The sequence below is a fragment of the Mauremys reevesii genome, linkage group 2 (assembly GCF_016161935.1).
Source record: "Mauremys reevesii isolate NIE-2019 linkage group 2, ASM1616193v1, whole genome shotgun sequence".
In the NCBI taxonomy this organism is placed as follows: domain Eukaryota; kingdom Metazoa; phylum Chordata; order Testudines; family Geoemydidae; genus Mauremys; species Mauremys reevesii.
The window spans coordinates 219,865,254-219,881,121 of record NC_052624.1 but is presented as its reverse complement, the minus strand read 5'-3'; the positions used below and the strand labels follow the sequence as shown (position 1 = coordinate 219,881,121).

Below are 15,868 nucleotides of genomic sequence, written 5' to 3'. Positions count from 1 at the left end.
AAGTAACTGGGCAGTAGTTTTTTAGGTAAGGAACACCATGGGCCTTTAAAAGGGGTATTAGGTCTCAGGCAGAACACAGAGAGGAAGCTCCTGGGGAGAGAGCCCCTGAGGGGACTTGAGCAAGGAGCTACTGCCACTGGTGTCTTCCTGGAGAGCAGAAGCTCCCAGTGAGAGGAACAGCCTCCAGAACCCAAAGAAAGAAAGCTCCAGAGAAGAGAGACTATGAAGCTCTCCAGGTAGGAAGGGCCTAAAAACTGTGGGCGACTGGGACATTATAAAAGGAGGTGTCCCTACTGGGACAGAGCACAGGCCCCACCCAGAAAAAGCAGGAACAGGGAGAGTGCCCCCTGTGAAGTCAACAGGGGGGGCTCCAAAGTTGTTGGGCCTGCAAGGAGCCTGGGCACCTACGGAGGGAGTGCCCGCAGGGACTTGCAGGGTCCAGGCTAGCCCTGAAGTGAGGGCAAAGCCACGTACAAACCATGGGAGGGCCATGACAAAGGGAGGGTGCAGGGGGTGCTTCCACTGCCACACTAGGGGCCATGTAAAAAGGCACTTCCCCCTGAGAAGGAGGGGGAGCGCTGAACAAGGGGCCCAGCCTGAGCCTGACCAGGTTGGAGGGACAGGCTGGAGCCCCAAACCCAGAACTGTCTGGGGCAAGAAGGCCCCAGCTGAACCAGGGAACCCACACGGGATCCAGGAAGGCTACGGTGGGATCTTAAACAGAGAGGGGAAACCACACAGGAGCTGAGAGGGCTACAGTGGGGCCCAGACATTGGTAGAGGGAAGCAGGTGGCTCCATATAGTGGAGATCCTGCGGCAGGAGAAGGATTACCTGCAGGCCCAGCTGCGAGGGATGCTGGATAGGGATTTCCCCTCCCCATGCATTCTTGAGGAGGGTGTGTAGAGGAGTGGTCACCCTGCTCCAGCCCTGAAGGGGTTAAAGCAGCCCTGGAGAGGGCTGTGGCTGGAAAAGCTAGGCTGATTGGGGGAACTAGCCACAGGTGGGGTCACGCCCCAATCAGGCTAGCCCTATAGGAGGGCTGAGGGCCAGATCCTGGGACACACTCTCTCTAGCTTCTCAGAGAGAGAAGGACCTGGCTGCCTGGGAAGCTGAGGAGGGTACCTAGGGTGGAGCAGTGTTGGGGAAGGGCAGAGGGAGCTGAGGAGCTCCAGCCTAGCAAAGCCTCAGGCTGCAGGCCAAGCTAAGGGCCTACAGAGGGTACTGGGGCTGCAGAGGGGTAGCCCAGATCTAGGCAGAGGTAGCTGGTCCAACCCCCCCTTGCTAATGAGTGGTTTACAAACCGCAATCTGCCCCAGGGAGCAGGGGCTAGATGACTGGCAGTGAGGCAAGGTGGGGATAGGGGGTTGGGGTTTCCTCTGGGAGGGGAGACCCAGAGACAGTGGGTAGCTATGGTGGGCAGAACCCTTGGGCAAAGGGCAGCAGGGGCTGGGAGGGACACAGGGCCAGCGGCTGGTGAGACACTAGCCTGCAGTGGGCGCTCCAGACTGGAAAGAGCTAATTCCGAAGATGACCAGCAGGAGGGGCCATGCCTGTGAGTCGTCGCCCCACCATAGGATCTTACAGCAGAAAGTGACTAGTTTCCATGTAATGTTTCGTGGTTGATCAAATAAACGAGACCCCTGATGGGACATCATTCATTGTATACAAGCCTCACCGAGCTTTTTGAAAGCCCACTAGAGGAGACTGAAGCAGAGACATAATTGTAGTTCCACACTAGGACACCAGGGGATACACCAGGGGATGCTCCAGGGGTGAGTGCCCATCATTATAGGGAGACTGAGCTTTCTTGGGAATTGGAGACGGTGGAATGACAGGAACTAAGGACTATCACAGCCCTCATCACTTCTGCTTAAATGCAAGGTGCATTTCTTTGACGTTGCCTTCTCTAGCACCAACACATAGTAACAACTAGTGTGTGTGTGTACATATAAAGAAAACCTATCCAAACAAGACATTCTATGGCACACACTTCTCCCGCTGGCGGGAGGATGAGAAAAAAACCACACAGATGTTAGTCATGTTGCCTCATGCACTACTGAAAGGTGTTCAGATAATATGGTGATGAGTGCAATATAACTTTTGTTCTGTGTTTGGGGTCCTGGTCCACAATTAGGGATTCAAGGCACTACCACAAGATATAAATAATATTGTAATAAGATGTTCCATTGGTCGCAAACACTGGGCTATGTTTTCAGAGGACTCTCAGCTGGGTATTTAAAAGGCCACTTCATGCCTGTTACATATTGCCAAGAGGAAGGGGGTAATGTACAGAAGTACACTTCCCTGGGGGAGGACCAAGGGTAGAATGCCTCTCTGAGCTTTTGAGTACACATTGGAAACACACCCCTATATCACTACTTCCCGCTATGCATCTGTTCTTCTCCACAGATGAATCTCTCACTTTGGCATGCCATGCACACTCAGAGGAATAGGGATGAAACAACTCTTGTATCTTTTGAGCACAGGGACTGCAACTGTGCTTGGCTTTTATGTGGTCTGAACAAACTGGAGGGTGGGAGTGGAGTAAAGACATTCCCCCACAGCACTCGTGCCTAAAGGCCAGGTGGTATCTCACCCTATATTTGCACCTGCAGCAATTTTTCCCCACACAGAGTCCGGAATCTGTGCATGCATGTCAGACAGCTGGCTATCTTTCAACACAATTCACACATACAAATTCAATTTAGATTACCAGAGATGTAAATTTTAGAGCCAGTTCCTGCAAGTTCTCCACGTACAGGTTGGCCATAGGGCCGGGTCTTGGAAAACTTTTTTGGGTTTATTTTTTGTTTGTTTTATTTTTTAATTCTATGGGGCACACTTTCAACTACACACTCTCACTACTTTCAACCCATTTCAGAATGTAACTAATAGCACATGGTGTAGACTGTAGAGAACTGTCAGCTCCACAGAAGAGAGACTAGGTCTCCCTCTCTGTTTGGTAGATCACCACACACATTGTCAGCTCTTCACAAATACCATCCGTTTTAAAGTACAGGTAAAACAAAGCATTTTATGGCCATCAACCTGCTGGCTCAACTGTTACCACTCAGTTTAACATCCAGCCAGCAAAGGGATCTGTAAATCCTTCTGGCACAGGAAAGGAAAGAACCACCTGAGGTCAGAGGGGACCTGGCTGTGAGAGAGAAAGCAGCAGGCTGGAGGCTGAAGCCTAGGAAGGATTACTGGGGAGCTGGCACCAGGAAAGCTGGGTCTGGAGGACCTGGAAAGTGGGCCAAAAACACCCTGTTGTTGGGAGGGGACCGCTAATGGCTGCAAGCAGAACAAAGGGGTCACAATGAGACCAGATTACCTTCATACTGGCTTGCACTTAGGAAGTGTTGTTTCTCTCTTGTAGCTGGGAATTGTTAAAGATGCTATGCCTAGGATAATTTCACTGTTTGTTTCTGGCAGCTCTAGTAAAGAAGCATTATCTGAAGTGTGCATTTGTTTTTTAGGAACCCACCAGGAGCTAGACCCTGAAGAACCTAGTGCTTGGAGCAACGACAGTACTTGTACCCCATGCTTGGAGACACCTAGCTCACTGTCAGACACATAATGGCAGGTGTACCACCATACTCAAAGGGACAGCCTGCAGCAGGATCGGTTACAATGCATTAATGGAAAAAGGTCAACTAATGTACATTCATTAAATTAACATTTTTACTAAGCCTTTTAGAAACCCAAACATCATTCAATCATTTTTGCATAGAAGAAATTCACCCACTGTTACTCTAGCACCAGGATAGTATCACCAATGCTAGCAATGGCTGGAGTGTTGGTCTGGCCAGGCTGCCAGCATTTTCACTGCCCTGTCAGCTAGACCTGGTCTAAACAAGTTAGAAAACACAGTGTAAAAAGCTGGCACTCAGTTTAAACGCAGTCTCCAACTATTGTTGACACTGCTGGCAATAACTGAGGCCTGGTCTATACTGGGGCTGGGGGACAATCTAAGTTACGCAACTTCAGCTATATGAATAACGTCGCTGAAGTCAACATACTTAGAGCTACTCAGCGCGGTGTCTTCACTGTGGTAAGTTGACTGCTGACGCTCCCCCGTCGAATCCGCCTGCGCCTCTCACTCCTGTGGAGTACCGGAGTCGATGGGAGAGCGGTTGGCAGTTGATTTATCACGTCTTCACTAGATGTGATAAATTGACCCCTGCTGGATCAATCACTCCGGAGGTAAGTGTCGACATGCCCTCAGTGCTGAAGCAGTAATGGGAGAGATTCAGAAATCCCTTGGGGTACAGTAAGCCACAGAATGGTGTATTTTCAGAGCAGTGTGTCAGGACATTAGTCAGGAAACAAACCATTTTAGGGAAATAAATTGTCTCTGTTAATTCCCTGTGCTGAAAAGCTTCTTGTACTAATTCAGACACAAGCTTCCTTCTTTCAGCCTTAGTACTATTGTATCTGAGACTGCATGAGTGTGTAGTTGATACTGTAACGCTGAGCTGTCCTGGGATTTCTCCTAAGTGTTTACCTTGAATTCCAGGTCACAGAAAAATTGATACAATTGCACCTAGACTACATTGCTTGAATTGATACATACTGACTCACAAGCCGGTTGAGGGAGCACTCTACTACAGTGTTTTTCAAACTTTTTTTCTGGCGACCCAGTTGAGGAAACTTGTTGATGCCCACAACCCAACGGGGCTGGGGATGAGGGGTTTGGAGTGTTGGTGGGGCTCACAGCTAGGCAGAGGGTTGGGATGTAGGGGTGAGGGCTGCAGGGTGAGGCCAGGAATGAGGGGTTATGGATATAGGAGGGTGTTATGGGGGGCTGGGGTGTGGGAGGGGGGCAGGGCTCTGGGCTGGGGGTGCAGGCTCTTGGGTTGGGCTGACAATGAGTTGTTTGGGGTGCAGGAAGGGGCTCAGAGTTGGGGCAGGGGATTGGGGCACAGGTTCACATTATTCATATAGCTGAAGTTGCGTAGCTTACCTTGGGCGGTTCCTGGTCGGTGGCAGAACAGGGTACTAAGGCAGACTTTCTGCCTGTCCTGGCACTGCGGACAGTGCTGCACCCCGGAAGCAGCCAGCAGTAGGTCCGGCTCCTAGGTGGAGGCACGCAAGTGGCTCTGCGCGGCTCTCGTCCGCAGGCACTGCCCACCCCCAGCTCCCATTGGCCGGTTCCTGCTTCTGGAGTGCAGCACGGTGTCAGAACAGGTAGGGACTAGCCTGCCTTAGCCGGGCAGCACCGCCGATGGGCCTTTTAACATGCTGACAAGAGCCGCTGCAACCCAGTGCCTTACATTCCGCAACCCAGTACTGTGTTGCGACTCACAGTCTGAAAACCACTGCTCTAGTGGGCTATGACAATACAAATAATTAATAATAAGGTACATGAAAGCAGCAAAGAGTCCTGTGGCACCTTATAGACTAACAGACGTATTGGAGCATGAGCTTTCGTGGGTGAATCCCACTTCGTCGGATCCAGACTAACACGGCTACCCCTCTGATAATGTTCATGAAGTTAACTTCTAGACTTTGACCTGGCATGTTAGTGCTATTTAGTTTTAAACCCTCAGACAGAGGTAAAATAGCTCAATGGATAGCTACAACTTTTTCATTCTATGGACCACTATGTGAGAGCAATCCTTGTACTGATCACTTTCCCCCTCACCCTGTGGTCCCTGTTGCTTGGTTATCAAACTGTTTACAGACCACAGATCATGGTTTGAAAATCACTGAGCCATGAACGCATATTTGATATCTTGGTGGGAGTTACAGGCAGTATTGTACGGTTACATGAGAAACTCTAGATTCAAGTGCAATCAGGAGGCTTTTGATTCTCAAGCTAGTAAATGGAGGAGTCATTGTAGGGAGTCCAACATTTTTTTCTCTTTTAATAAAAAGACACTATCAAAGTCAGTACATTTTAGACTAAACCTCCCAGTTCTGTTTGGTCCACAAGGATACACATGTGCACTGTGCAGTCACCACACTCTGCTTATCTTCTTCATCCTTATGAACAGACAAGCTACTCAAATATCCAAGAATGGAGCAAAAGGATGATTCGACATGCACACAAGTGCTGAAAAGACAAAGGAACTTGACAACCCTCGGTTGGTTATTATAGGACCACCCAGCAGGGAAAAATACATTTTACTAATCATGCCCTCCTCATTTGTAAGGTTACTTGTTTTTAAGACTGTCAAGTTTGGTAGGCCCAGATTTGACCTGTGACCTGCTTACCTTTCAATAAGTCAGTAACCTAAGACTAAAGAGCCAGTTTAGAGTCTCTGCTCATTATTTTGGTTCATCCTACTGATAAAATGCTGTGGTGGCTCTTTTAATATACTTCCAGTAGAAATCTTTAAAGGTTTAAACTTAAGTAATTAATGATTAGTTTAGTAAAATTGTACAGCTCAACCATCCAGCAAAAAGTTTTAAAAGAACCCAATGAAAGCAGTATCCCTTTTCAGAAAATTAAGAAAACAACTTTGCACAACGAGTTATTATATCACAACAAATTGATTATTTTAGATACCCTGTTGCTATGCTTAAGCCACCTGAAGTTAATAAAAACAAGGGAACCATATTGGATACTTCTATGCCTCTCCATTTTGTTGGGGTCACTTTTCTCAGGAGTTTAAATCATTCTTATCCCCTTGTGTCAAAGGGGGCTTCACACCACGTTCTTCAAGGGGAACCCAAGCCCACCCTCTATACTGGGTTCCAGTCCCAGGACTTTAGGATTAGCAGCCAAGGTCTGTTCCGTCAGACACCTGGCTGCTGCTTCCCTGGAGTCCTTCCTACCATTAGACTTTCCTTGGGTCTTTTTCTCCCAACTCCTCCCTGAGCTCTTTGTAACTATCACCACCTCCAAGGGCTCCTCCCTTATGTTAGAGTCAGCCACAGGCTTGCTCCAATCCTGTATCTTTCCTGGACTTTTTCCTCCCGCTGCAGGAGCCTGCCTGTTCCTCACAGATCTCTCACTTCAGTTCTAAGAGAGTGATTGCAGAGTTTTTACCTTCTCTCCTTGCAACCCCCTTGTAGTCTAGCAGATTTCTTCCTTTATAACATAACCCAGCTGCTCCCCAGCCAGGCTGCATCTTTAATTATGCCTGCCCCCTCTCCCCCCAGGGGCAGCCAGGTAGGTTAACTGGTCTCTAAGGCCTATGTTAACCCTTTCATCACCTGTGTGGGATACACATCCCATCACAGATGGGCAAAAGATGCACAATTCTGATTTGGACCCAAACTTGTCTACAGTTAGTGGGAGCCCACTATCAGATCTGGGTGCTTAGTTTAGTTTAGTCTACTATAGAAATGGAAACAGCCATAAAGTTTGGCTCCAGATCCAAACTTCCACTAAGATCAGATCTGTAGTGTAATCCTGATCCCACTGAACTTCAATCTGGAGCCAAGATTTCACCTGTGGTGTTTTAGTTCAAGATCTTCTCTACTACCAACAGAGCTTCACTAAATCCAACTCACTGCAAGCAGCTTCAGCTGTGTAAGAATGATGGCAAAATTACTGGTAGGTACTGTACTTTCCTTCCAACTGTTATTCTGTAATGGGGTGAAATAACACATGCATACAATACAGCTTTAGTGCAGTTTCCCTTCAGAAAAAAAAATGGTGGTGCCAAGATATTAATGATGAACACATCACAAATGCCTACACCACATTATGGATGGATTTGACACTGCTGTAGCTGCAACATTCAACCATAGAAGCAGCAAGTTACAAGACAGGTGTACTTAATAGTTAATACTGTTGACCTAAATAGCAACATGAACTACCTTTCTTTGTTACTGGGGGGCAGGGAAATGAACAATTCTACTGGCTTGAACTAAAGGAGCTGATCTTTGAACACTTCTCTTGGAAGCTGGGAGACTGATTTTCCTGTTTCACTGGTGACCTCTCCCAATAAATACATTTATTAATTTCCATGTATTGTTGTTGATTGTTTGAGCTCTGCAGTAGCCACTAGTTTATCTGTGCATAGAAAATACCATGCTGCCAACAGAGAAGCTTGAAGACCAATTTGGATTCCATACACGGTTTTTTGCAGTAATTTCATATTACTCATGTGATGCAAACCACATGCTATGATTTGGGCTTTCATTTTTATGCAAAAATACTTGTCCTTACCCTTAAACTTGGACAGACAAAAATAGGCCTTGCCTTAATCCAGATATGGCTGAACTGCTATTTGATTAGCACAAGCTAACAGGGGATGGTACAAATATACATTTCAGTATGCTGCCCTTTGGTGAAATAGATCCCTTGACCAACAGAACCCAGAGATCATTTTGTATTTCTTCTGTCCAGTCCCATAACATGTCACCTTATGACAGCTTTTTTTGTTCATGTCATTACAATTACCCCTAATAGATCAAATACTTAGTGTAAATCCATAGATTTCAATAAAGTGAGACTAGGACTGAACTTGGTATGTAGCGTAAACTTCCAATGCTCCTACATACCCCCTATATTAGGTTCAGAATGAGGCACCTTAGGCTTCTTAAAATGACCAGATTTGCCACATGCAACTCCTGCACTACAGACAGTCACAGCTCTGACTATATGACTATGAATATCCCGCTGTAGAAATTCTGGTTTGTAGTCCATTGCACATACACCAAAGGAGAAGTAGGACTCCATAACTTCCCTCCCACCCCAACTTTTCCTTGTTACTTCTTTATGGTCTCATTTAATTTTGAAACTCAAACCAACACCCTGCAAAGATATTTTATAGTGGCCCTTCCTCTGTTTTGCCATGACCTAATGAAAGAGAGATTCTCAAAAGTTGGTCCTTTTAAAAAAAAAATCTAATGAGTCCAATTAAAGACTTCACCTACTACTTTGCTGGGTTGTTTTTGCTCTTGTTCATATATAAACCCTTCCTTAAGATGCCACTATTTAACTTCTCCAGTCAAGTTTTAAGATCATCTAACTGCTCCCAACATGGTGTTTATGCCGGTTAGACAGGCCTTCTGTATTTCTTGAGTGCTGTTGCCAGTAAATTATATGAGGGACAGAATGCAGGCAGGGTTCTGCTCCAGGTAGGTCACCTTAAAAAAAACCCTCTAATGGAAATGCAGTGAAATACATAAATGAAGGGAAAGAAAGCTTTGATCAGGCTTTTGTATATTTATTTAATGCTGACAATGGCCTTGATCACAGGGGCTGTTCCAGCCTCCTTGCACCACACCACACCATTGGTGCACTGTTCTGTCTAAGCAGGGGATCCTCAGGTGATATAGAGTTGCCATAATAGCTCCCAGCATACACACTCCTCTCCCAGCTGCTAGCACAGAGGGGGGTTGGCTGAGGAATAGGGGGGCCAAGACTCAGTCATTTCCAAGCAGCCTTAATAGCCTCTTGGAGGTGGAGAAAGCCTTCAGGTTGCTCTAATCTGCACTGAGGAGCCAGCCCATAGCAGATTAGATAGAGAATTGAGGGCAGCACAAAGATCACCTTTGTTTCCAACTCCTCAACAGCAGGACACACTTCTTGGCTGATGCGAGGTTCCAGCCCAATGGGTTCAATACAATAATAGAAAATAGCTCCTGTTCTGAAGTGCTTACGATCCCTGCTCATCTCCATACCACCCCTTCCACAAAGAAGAGTTCTCTCAGGACACTCCCCTACATAGCATTTTTTTAAAGAGTTTTCCGTTTGTTTTGGTTTATAGCTTTGCTGTGGTAGCTTTTTTTTCTTTCTTTTTTTTTTTTTTGGTGCTTTTGTTGGGTTGTATTGTGTATGGTGCCTTGGGATACTTGCATCCTGTATATTGTATGGCATTGTGTTGAATAGGAGGTGCAAAAACTTAATGCAGGTCTCCTCCTACCCTAATATGCCTTTTCTTTTGCAAGTTTTCCTGGAAGTTGTATGTGAGGAGGGAAGGGGAGAGGTAGATTGTGGCTTGGCTGAGACTGCAGGATGCTGAATCAGCTGCTGCTGCTGCCGCCTTACATTTGCCACTCTTTTCAAATAAGGGGTAAAATTTTCAAGTGCCTACATGATTTAGGAGCCTAAGTCACCCTTTGAAAAATGACACAGGCACCAGTCATTTTTGAAAATGGAACTTTCCCTTCTAGAGCTGCAGGCTCACATTAACATGCTGCAAGGTAACACAATGCTTATGACCACTCATGCCATCCACAGAGTAATTTTCCCACTTCCAGACCTTCCCTTCATTGAGAGGTTGCAGAATAGCAAAGCAGAAAAATCAAACTCAACATCTCACAAAAAAAGCTGTGATAAAGCGACTTACTAGGCAGCACAGTCCCTCATGGCAGGCCACGGTGTAGCAGGGTCTCCTCAGGTGCCCCTCATGCTGACAGCTGCTGCAGTCCTGTGGTGGTCTACTTTTGTGTCTCAGCCCTCGGGCTGGGTGACATATGGTCCCAGTCCTTCTTGGGTAGACAAAGTGCTATTATAGTTCAGCAGCTTCCCACCAGGTCTTCAGCCTGACTTCAGACTTAATAGCCCATTCCAGCTCTTATCTATGGGGCCTTGGTGTCACTTTTGTCAATGGGCTGGTAGAGGACCCAGGCCTTCTCACTATTCTGGGTTCCAGCCCAGGGACCCTGTAATAAAGAGCGAAGGTCTGTCTGCTCAGACCCACCATTTCCTCCCTGTGCTACCTCCTACTGTGGCCTGCCTCTAGGCCTGTCCACCCATGGGCACTCTGCAGATCCCAAAAGAAAAAACACCTTAGTCCCAGGGAACAAGGCACTTGTAAAAGTCCCATGCCAGGCCTAGCTAGGCTCTGGTGTCTAGTAATCTTGGGTTAGCCTCTGGTCCCAGCCCTAATCCTAATCCCAGCCCTTTCTTTCAGGGAGCCCCAGGACAGGCCCTAATCCTAACCAGGCCTTCTTTTAAGGCACCAGCACAATGTTTCCTCATCAGTCCTATGCTGAGCTGGGCTTTTCCCCTTTGAGCCCTTCCCTCCGGACTTGACACGTCTCCCAGGTGAAGTGGGGCAGCTTTCATGGAGCACAAAGGCTCCTAATAACCCCTTCCTGCTAAGTGCAGGGTTTGGACACCCCCATCACATGGGCCTTTTGCAAGAATCACTCTATTTTGAGGTTTTATCTCAATCCAAAATAACATGAAAATAATCTGAACATTTTTGTAAAAACCAAGAGGGACAGAAAAAGGTCAAACTTTTTCAACCATAAGAAGAAATTTTGGTTTGTATTTATGTTATAGGTGTAACCCCCAAGGAGATTACCTAGACTCCTGAGGCTCTGTCTGCTGGCAGGTCAGGGAGAGGCACAGTGTCCCTGGTAGGGAGGGGGAGCCAAGGCAGACTCAGAGTCTGCCCAGCAACCAATAGGGAGTGAGATGCCCTTCCAGCCCTGCTCAGGAAAGGGGAGAAGCCATTTTTTGAGAGACTGGAGCCAGCCAGGGCAAGGGCAGGACTCGCAGTGTGGCGAGCTGGTAAGTCCCAGGCCTGCATGCAGGGTTTCCCCTTAGAACTGGCCTCTAGTGACCTGAAAGCAAGATCTTAGGCTTTTCCTTCTGCACTGATGACTCCCAGTTTGTAGAGTTTTGCTGGGAAACTTCCCCAGCCAGGCTGAGTTAGCCCTCCAGCTCCCTAGGTGAGACCAGTCACCACATGGTCAGCTCTGCTCTGGCTGCTAGTCCAAGGCTGCTGCCTGCTGGGAGTGTGTCTGGACTTGTGTAATCTGCACCTTGAGCCCTGCACCCCTTTGTGGTGAGGGGAAATCCTGGAGTTTGTGAGTGCACCATCCTTCAGTTAGTCAGTCAGGGAACTTGTTTTGGGGACTCCCTACTCCTTGAACTGTGTCTTCAAGCCAGGGAGTAAGATGTGGAGATTTTATAACCTGCTGCGTATTAAACCTGTGGAGGGACTTACCACCTCCTCCCACTTGTGATTCCTTTGGGCTGTACTGAACCCAGTCAGCCACACTGCTAAACCACTGCAGAGAAGATATCGTGGTCATAGATCATCGAGAGCCCCAACAAAGTACGTGTACCAACGGGACACTGATCTTATATTTGCTACATTAGGTCACATGACTGGGGAAAGTCGCAGGTATTAGAAGCATGGGCACCAGGGACCCTAAGAATAGTGTTTTACCCTCTTATATTTGTCTCCTGTTTAATATAATTACTGGGTTGAATATATTGTATGTATTTGTGTTATTTCTTGGGAATCTCCAACTATCTGGCAAGTAAGTGGGGTTTACCCTGTGGTTAGAATTTTCCTCCCAAGCTGCCCTGGTGACCCTGCCAGGAAGGAGCAAGGGGGTGGAGGCACCGCCAAATAAATTCATAGGGAAAAATAAAGAAGATTCACCCTGCTGAGTGGGTGGCGGGGATCCAGAAGAACCCAGACCTGTCCATCAAAACCTGTACGCAGATTGGCATTAAAGAAGGGAACTGGGTGGAGAGGGGGCACTACAAAGGGATTGGCTAAATTTGAGACAATTCTTATTTTATCCAGACTCCACATCTAATAAAGGTATCAGTGCTTTCAAGTTAAAAATCAAATTGCAGACCCTGCATGGTTGCTGAATTTTAGTGCTCTGGAAAGCTGTTGTCTATTATTAGACTGTAGTCTTTCACTCCCTGAACCAGCAGGGGTTGGAGTGCTGCAGAGGCACCATACTCAGGCCCTAAAAGGAAAGAACAGCCTCATGGTACTCAGCAGCCAGCAGCTAACTTTTAGTCAATAAGGGCATGATCCTGTGAAGTGCTACGTGCCTCATGCAAGGTCCTCTGCATACTCCCTACCAATTCACTTTGATGGAAATCAAAGATGCTCATAACCACTCAGCAGAGGCTCACTGCTCTGCAGAATTACACCCTCAAGAAAGAGGTTCATCCAACTGTCCTCAGAAGACTAACTATCCTGATGGTGTATAAAACCATGGCACGTATGCAGAGGACAATGGGGTGGAGGTGAGGGGAGTTCACTGGGAAACCTACCAGGGAGATGACAAGCATGTGAAAGAGACTTGAGGGGAGAGGAATTATTGCTAATCTGATATTTTTCATTTCTTTGCAGAAATATTCAGGTATTGAAAATGAGGCTAATGGTCTAATCAAACTAAGCCCCTAGGCCTTTAAAGCTGTCATGTGCCCTCTTAAGAGGTTTCTAATTCTAATTCTTCCTACACTGTTTGGTTAGATGGAGTGCCTTATAACTTCCTCATTAACATCAAGAGCTGTGATTATACAGTGGTGTTACCATGGGCTTCAAAGCCATGAAGCCTAAATATAATCTTACAGTACCTTGTTAGAATACAAAGCACATCCTCCAATGCATTTTTTTGTTTGCATAAAATGCAGTACAATAAGACTCACTTGACCTTTGCTCCCTGTATAGCTCATTTTAACATTGTCTGAAGAGCACACAGTTTGAATTTTGCAGAGCACAGGTGCTAGGTTCCACACTGGACATTGAGCCTCAGACCTGGCAGTTTAGTGCAGCACTTTCCCCCCACCCCCGACAGCAGCTGCACTCAGGGGACCGCTTTTGTGGACCACCAGGAATTTCCTGTGATAGAATATCAGAAACCTACTGGTGACTAGTAGGAGGTGACTTCACAGGGCAAAAGTTCCCTTTCCACAATAAACATTCTCAGTGTTGCTGTGTAGATTTCCTACACCAATAAGCAACTTGTCATCTTGACACAGAATGGCTCAGGAAACAAACTACAGCCATTTATAAGAATTTAATCACCCTGAAAAGTGAAGTTGTCGCTCAGCTGCAGTTATATTAATAATCTCCCTGAGAAATAGAAGAATTCACATACCAGCTATGACATTAAAACAAACATTGACTGAAGAGACAGTAAAAGCATTTTTTACTTAAACTTACATTTAAGGATTAATCAGACCTTATGTTTACTATTAGCTATGGGTACAAAGGACACAGAGTTATTAGGGTGTCACCCATTTTGCCTAGATCCTGTATTGGGAACACTGTACAAAGTTTCCTTGCGTATGTATGAATTTTCCTGGAAATGAAGGGCTAGAGTTTTATTCAGGGCCAGCTGAGACAAGATACTTGGTTTGAAGACTCAAACGGTGGCTCTCACATCACCCCCATATAATAGGCTTGTTATGGGGTCCACTCACCACTATGGCACCCCCTCCTAGCTGCTCTGGGGAATACGTCTGCTGGATCTGACACCCTTTCCCATCTCTCATTCTCACACCCTGCAGCCTCTGTCTCTGCAACTCAGGCTCATGATGCACTGAGCATGGTTGTTATAGTAAGGTTATAGGTTATAATTTCATGTATATAGTTATAAGGCTGAAAATGTATCTTCATAGCTTAAAGCAAGCCCATGCAAAAACTCTCCAAGAACAGAGAGGCAGTTCACACCTCATCAGGGCACATATGGGACAAACCCAGCCCAGCCTCACAGGAACAAAGGACACTGGCCAGGCGACAACAAAAGGATCTGTTAGACTCTTGAATGAGTCACCCCTCTTCCTTTGCTCAGTTTGGAACTGCAATCAGATAATGCTCACCTGACTTTGAAGGGGGGGGGAAAGCCAAGAGGGAAGAAAGGACATGATAAAAGGGAGAGACGTTTGCCATGCTCTATCTCTCTTCCACCTACATCTACAGACACCACACCAAATGACTGAAGCACTGATCAAAGGGGAGAGACTGGCTGAAGAGCAACCAGCCAGCCTGTGGTGAGAAGCATCTAAGTTTGTAAGGGCATTGAAAGTGTTAAGATCAGCTTACAATGTGTTTTGCTTTTAATTCATTTGACCAAATCTGACTTATGTTTTGACTTATAATCACTTAAAATCTATCTTTTGTAGTTGATAAATTTGTTTATTCTACCTGAAGCAGTACGTTTGGTTTGAAGCATGACAGACGCCTCTTGGGATAACAAGCCTGGTACATATCAATTTCTTTGTTAAATTGACTAACTCATATAAGCTTGCAGCGTCCAGCGGGCATAACTGGGCACTGCAAGATGGAGGTTCATAGGGTTGTTTCTGGGACTGGAGATATTGGCTAGTGTCATTCAGCTGCACAATCCAAGGAGCAGCTTACATGCCAGAGGCTGTGCGTGAACAGCCCAGGAGTGGGGGTTCTCACAGCAGAGCAGGGTAAGGCTGGTTCCCAGAGTCAAGGATTGGAGTGACCTAGCAGATCACTGGTCCAGATAACACCAGAGTGGAACATCACACCCTTCCTTCAGGGCCTGGATCCTCAGGGTTTCCACTGGGTTTCCTCCTTTCCCTCTCTAATACCCAGAGTGACTGCAGGCTTTCTCACTGCAGCCACCTTCTACCACCAACTGCCTGGCTTTAACCCAGCCTTGTCTGCTCCTTCTTAGCTGAGCTCCATTTCAGTTAGGGATCACTTAGGTCACCTAATTCCTCTCAGATATGGCCTAGCAGCCTCATTAACCCTTTCAGGTGAGGTGTGGAGTGAACACTCCTCACAAGGTCCTATAAAGGAAGTGTTGTAACAGAGGACACTAGGTTTGTTAAGGTATCATGCAACTGGGCAGAGTGCAGTTGAGTTTGCAGACTGAAATAGCTTTGAGCAAACAGCATATTTATTTCCTGTGGAAAATATATCTATTATCATGGCTAAGCCTAAAGAGGTAAAGCTGCAGAAAATGATATGCCACTTCCCAACTAGCAAAAGGCAACACAGTCGAACCTCTGTGTGGGAATCAAAGTTATTGGACAGCAAAATTAACCTATGGGCCCAGAATCTTGGCTGTGTCCAAGCTCAGCTTGGTATAGTCCAGGACAGGGGGGAAAAGGTTGTTTTAAGGCACCTTTGATCTCCTCAGATACCCAGGACTGACAGGGTGCCACTGGACCCCAAGCAAAATGTAGAGCTGATCACCAGCTGGAGATTCCCCACTCTG

At 46.6% G+C, this 15,868-nt stretch overlaps 1 long non-coding RNA gene across 1 annotated transcript in view; it reads right to left on the bottom strand.

The window, feature by feature from the left end:
- Positions 1 to 10,778, bottom strand: part of LOC120399015 — a 138,787-nt gene extending 128,009 nt beyond the window's left edge. Inside the window, exon 1 of the long non-coding RNA XR_005594886.1 lies at positions 10,255 to 10,778. This is a non-coding gene — a long non-coding RNA (uncharacterized LOC120399015). The remainder of the gene's footprint in view (positions 1 to 10,254) is intronic.
- Positions 10,779 to 15,868: the final 5,090 nt, after the last annotated feature.